Source organism: Myotis yumanensis, unplaced genomic scaffold (assembly GCF_028538775.1).
Source record: "Myotis yumanensis isolate MYYU_CA2020_CCGP unplaced genomic scaffold, mMyoYum1.0.hap1 SCAF_6, whole genome shotgun sequence".
NCBI lineage: Eukaryota > Metazoa > Chordata > Mammalia > Chiroptera > Vespertilionidae > Myotis > Myotis yumanensis.
In genome coordinates, this window is record NW_027223757.1 from 88162205 (window position 1) to 88168204 (window position 6000).

A 6000-nucleotide genomic window follows, 5' to 3' on the forward strand; every position below is an offset into this window, starting at 1 on the left:
CCGCTGGGCTCCCACCCTCAGCAGTTCACTCCAGCGGGATGGTTCCGACCTGTGGTTTGGAGCCCTTTCGGACCAGCTCATGAGAGCCAACGATTCAAGTTTCAGAAATTGTGCAAGCTGGTTGCATTAAAAATTAAATCGTATAAACATACAATTGAATTGCATTAAGCACAAAGGTGGTAAATACTCAAAACTCATCATTTCCTAATTATTCTATATGTTACTATTTCCCGTGCTTCTGAGGTCATTATACCTATTCTAGGCCTACAGTGGAAAATATTACACAATGGAATGCTACTACTGCGTCTCTCCCCCTAATCTCACATTTGGGGACATCATGTTGGTAGCTTAACATCAGCCATGATGGCAGCATTTACACCACAGAAATGGTGAGCACCACGAGTTAGGCTTCTCTCCTCCCCCGAGAGCCAGATGCTAAGCATGGGCCAGAACATCACCGCACTGACCTTCCAGACTGGCTGTGGGGCCTGAGTGGGTGGGGCAGCGAGGTCTTGCCCACCCTTGGAAAGGAGACACAGTGTCTGGGTTTCAGGGGGAATGTATTTAATGAAGTTTTTACTTGCAAACTCTCTTGAGGCCCTCGGATCAGTGTTGACTTGGGGTGAGGATTCAAGGCCCGTGGGAGCTGCCTGTGAGGGGAATAAGTGTGCAGGTTACACAGGTACCTGCTCACGTGTGTCCATGCAAGCTCTTGGGTCATTCTCCAAAGTGGAGGCAGAGGGGGACCGCAGGCTTGTGTAGAAGGCATTTCTGCCTTCAGCTGGAGTTCTCGGACCACACAAAGCCTCGTCCACTCTGCCCACCCGCACTGTGGCTTCAGCTAGGCCCCCACCCTCCTGGGTGTTCTTACAACCAAAGGGGAGATCTCTTGGCAAACACAGTCTTGAAACTGGATCAGGGCGATTGGGTGGGTTGGGAATCCAGACTAAGGCTGCAAGGATCAAATTTCTGAGCAAAACACCTGCTGACACACAGGCTCCTATGCCTGACATGAGCCAACACGGAGGGAGTCTAAGGCCTTCCAGAATTTCCCCACCCCCAGCGCAGGGGAGGAGGCGACTCCACACGGGACGTCCATCCATGGCCCGAGCCAGAAGTGATGCTGGAGAGGCAGCGTCCCTCAGCCCCACCTCAGCATCCTCCCCAAAGCTGTCTGCAGTGAGTCGGCCACAGTAAGGCCCTCCCCTCAGGGCAGCCATTGTCCCGCAGGCCACCGGGATGTCTGGGCTTGAGAGCCACTGGTCATGCTGATCTCTAGCAAACACAACTTTTTATTGACCACTTGCTGTGACAGGCTCTGTGCTGGGCGCTTTACAAGGGGACTCGGGACGAAGTGTTTCTCTGTTCATTTTCTTCCATTCTCATCCTCTCTGTGTGTGTTTGTAGCAGAAGGTGGAAGAAGAGGTCACGTGGGGTTTGCCCTGGGAATCCTTAACGACCCACACAGAACTGCAGTGTTAGTGCAGGTTCTCCAAGAAGCAGATGCCATGGCTGGGTTCAGCCAGAAAAGATTGTATTAGGGGAAGCAGCTGGGAGAGGCTGGGAGCGTCATTTGACCGCGATGCAAGTCCGATCCTGGGTGATGGGGCAGGTAGGTGTGTGCATGTGTGAATGTGAGCAGCATTAGGCCAGAGAGAGAGGGAGAGGGACCGAGGGAAACAGAGGTTCAGAAAGACAGAGAAAGAGAAGAATAACACCAGAGAAGACACCTTTCTGGCCCCTGGCCTCTCTCTGCAAGGAGTTGCTGGTCTCACCTTGGATTTCCTTGAGGTAACCTGCTGAATCCTGGCCACAAATTCGCTTTCCTTGAGCTAAAGTGGTCCCTGATTCTTACCATGGAAAGAGCCCTCACAGTAGCAACCCCAATTCTCAACCCCAAGACATTAGTTAATGAGGAGTCATTACTTCGTGCCCCTCGACTGGCTGACTGGGTTCTACACTGACCTAGAAAGACCTTCTTAGCAGCCCCCACCCCACCCCCTCAAGGTTTGCCCTGCTCTTCTCTACCTGGCAGGCAACTTTCCATTAGTGGCTGCTGGCTTGTTCTCTAGATGGTTCATGGGTGTCTGCCCCGTCTCCCCAGTGAGCAGGTAGGGTATGACTGTGCTTGGGCTGCCTCACATTCTGGCTCAGTCCTCTCATAGCTAAAAACCTGGGCAAGTCACTTAGCCTGTCTGGCCCTGTCTCTTCGTAGGAAAAGTGAGGACCATACGTACCGAAAGGTTAGCAGGTCAGGTGCACGGCATCACTCCATGTAACTAACTATTCATAGGAATAACGGGTGCATTGTTGTCATTCTTTTCATGCTAGAAAACGCTTAACAATGACTCACTGATGGTCCAGGGATGTGAACTGTGACTGGATGGCGGTTATTTTCCATGACAACTGTCAGACTGACAATTCGGGGCCCTCCCTCTACTGACCCCTCGGGAAAACATTAGGTAGCGATATACCTGGGATTTACCTGAGATTGGGCCAATTCTTTACATTCACTGGTGCTTTCCAGTCCTTTGTCTACCCTAATCCTCCCAACCACCTAGTGAAAGGAGAAATATGGTTCCTGTTTCCTTGTGAAAAGCTGGCGGGCTGACTGACCTGCCAGGTTCATGGGAGGATTCCATGCCAACTTCAGATCCCCAAGATCTCATCCCACTTCCGGGCCTCACGGGAGTCAGCCATTCCAGGAAACCCAGCTTGGCTCATCTCCAAAGATCCCTCCTAACTGGCAGGACACCCTCTTTCCAGGGTCTTTCTGAGCTCCCCGGTACCCCAAAACCTACCTCCCAACTCGGAGCCAACTGTTACAGCTGCAGGGAACTTATTCCTTCCAGGAGAATCTATTGAGCACTTTTCATGAGGCAAGTACAGGTTAGCCATTGAATATTAGTGATAATCTAATGATGGCTGCAGATTAGATTCACTGGGGCATTTTCGGGGCGTGCCACCCAGATCCTAAAGCAACCAATGAAATTAGAATCTCAGCAGAAAGGGGGTGGGAGAGGGGAGGGAGGCCAGTTACCAGAATGCCGGTTAGAAACTCCCTAGATGATTTGATGTTCTCTTAGGGTTGAGAGCCTCCAAGCTAGTTGAAAGCATAGCTCCCCTCATGCTACCGAGGAAGAAGCTGAGGCCTGTGGAGGGCCAGTGCCTTGTGCAAAGTCACAAATCTGAGCCTGGTTCTTCCACCTTCAAGCTTCCAGTGCCCTTTCCGAAGATACTTGCTGAATATCTGCTGAAAGCGGCCATGGGTGAATGTGGGGTGGGAGCGAGGGAAAGGTGGTGGTGTAGGAGAGGCGTTTCAGATGCTTTCCCTACCCACAGTCCTTCCTGGAGATGGAACAGCCTTCCTAGGTAGCCGTCTTTGGACCATGTGACCCACCTTGGCAAAACTGATTGGACCAGAAGAGGAAACCTGAACTGCGACGGACCAATGAGATGAGATGCTAAAAGGCATTTAAATTAAGCTATTGAGAGAGTGGGCCAGTAAGCTGTGGGGAGCTGAGCCTGGAGGGCAGGGAAGTGTGGGAGTGGTGGCAGGCATTTGGGATCATGTGTGAGGCAGTGAGTAGGGAGAGGAAGAAGGTGTGCAGAGAGAAGTAGGAGGATAAAGTGGATACATAGTGAGAGAGTCAGTGACAAGGGACTAGTCAGTCTCTGGTGCCCCTGGAAGCTGTATCCTTACATTGACCCTCACCTTTTATAACTAGTGGGTTCCTTGACACTCAAAAGGCCTTGGCCATGGGAACAGCCCATGCAAAAGCCCATAGCCACCAAAGAGCTTAATGTGTCCCTCACTTTGCCCCTGACCCCCAACAGTGTCCCACTGAAGAACTGAGCTTCCTGTCATGCAAAGTGCTCTGGAGAAGGGTCGCTGTCTACCTCCTGGAGATGTTGGCAAGTTGATCTCATAGGTCCTGCTCAACCACATGATTCTGAATTCCCACCATGGGCAGGCAGAGGGGTATTTTAAGATTGTTTTTTTTTTTTCTCCTTCTCAACGCTCAGTGCCCCATGCTTGACACCTGGTCCCTGGCAAGGAAGCCTGTACCCCTGGGGATGGGAGTGGGGCGCACAGTAAACAAAGAACACAAGAAAGTTCCTCTGTCCCGCCCCACACATCAACACACACATCCCCACGTGGAAGAATGGCAGGGGCGCAGGAACAATGGGAACCTATGAGTCATGGGGTAGGCAGGATAAGCCTTCTCCAAAAAAGCTCCCTCTAGCCTTGTCCGGAGGAGCTTACGTAGGCCGCTGACAGGCAGTGACACTTGGAACGACTCTCAATTCTGGGCAATCACTTGCCCTGACCTGGGTTTTCTTTTTATCTCTTACTCAACTTTTATTTTTAGCAAAGCGATAGATACATAAATACATTTTTAAAAGTCAAATGATACTACACATACGGTAACGGAAAACAGCCCTTGTCCGCCTCAGCCTTCCCCATCACCAACCCCCAGAGGCAACTTCTTTCAGACTTTCCAGCTATTTCTTCTTACCTTTTCCTCCACTTCTCTAAATAACATATCTATTTTTATCCCATTATTATTTTTATCTTAGTTTAGTTAGTTAGTATAGATTATCTTCCTCCTACAAAATATGAGGACTGGCTCCATTCCACCTCCAACCCACATACTTGTTTTTCTATCCTCTCAATATAGTTAGACCTCAATTCATGGTTAGATTTCAATTTGGTGTTTATATTAAATATGACTAAGTAAATATCACATGGTGCACTTGGGTTACACTTTCTTGCTGGCATGACATTTTGTTTTCCATGTTTTTTATTTGCTTAGTTTTGTATGTGTTTGTCACTAATTCTCAAACTCCCTGCTACGATTGTAAAACTCCTCTCGGAAGAGTAATCAATCAATCCCATTTGTCTTTCCTTGGAGAATTTGATTTTGCTGCTTCTGGCTGGATGGCTACTCTCAAGGCCTGCTACCTAGCTAGTACCCTAAAGTGTCCCTTCACCATTCGTTTTGGGAATTCCCTTTGCCTTTTTCCTACATTGGAGTCCCTGATTTTTCAGTCCAATGCCTTCTGTCTTTCTTCATTTACTTCTTTGTTTGATGGGGCACTTCCTCCAATATCTTTCTGATAAATGATGCAAGGGAAGTAAAATGTTTGAGACCCTGTATATCTAAAAATATCTTTTTTTTTTTTTTTTTAACCTTCAAGCATGATTGATAGTTTGGCTGGGTATCTAATTCTAGGTTGGAAATGTTTTACTTCAGAATTTAGAGCATTTTTTCCCCCTTTGTCTCCCAGCTTCCTGTGTGGTTATGGAAAAGTTCAGTGATATTCTGATTTTGGGGCCTTTTTATGTGACCTGCTCCTCTCTTTCTCTCTTTCCCTCTCTCTCTCTCTGGAAACTTTTTACAATCTCTTTCTTTCCCAGTGCATTGGCTAGTGTAATTTTTTATTCAGAGCTCTTCAATCTACAAGCTCATGACCTTTAGCTTCCTGTATGTGCTTATTGTGTTCTATCTTATTGAGCTGCACCTCCTGGACTGGTTCTCTGATTTCCTAAAATTTTGACTTCTTATCCTACTTTCAAGAGAATTTTCTAAACTATCTTTCAACCTTCCTATTGTTCAAAAAAATTCTCCTACTTTATCTTTATTTTGTTTCTTTTTCTTTCTAGTTTTTATTAAGAAAATAGCAAATATACAGAGAAGTTGAAAATAAAATAGTATACTTAACATTCTTTCCCCACCATCTAAGCCAGTGCTGCTCACTAAAAATAGAATGTGACCCACAATGTAATTTTAAGCTTTCTAGCAATCACATTAAAAAGTTAAAAAGAAACAGGTGAAATTAACTTTCATATTTTTCTTTTTTTTTTTTAAATATATTTTATTGATTTTTTCTTACAGAGCGGAAGGGAGAGGGATAGAGAGTTAGAAACATCGATGAGAGAGAAACATCGATCAGCTGCCTCCTGCACACCCCCCACTGGGGATGTGCCCGCAACCA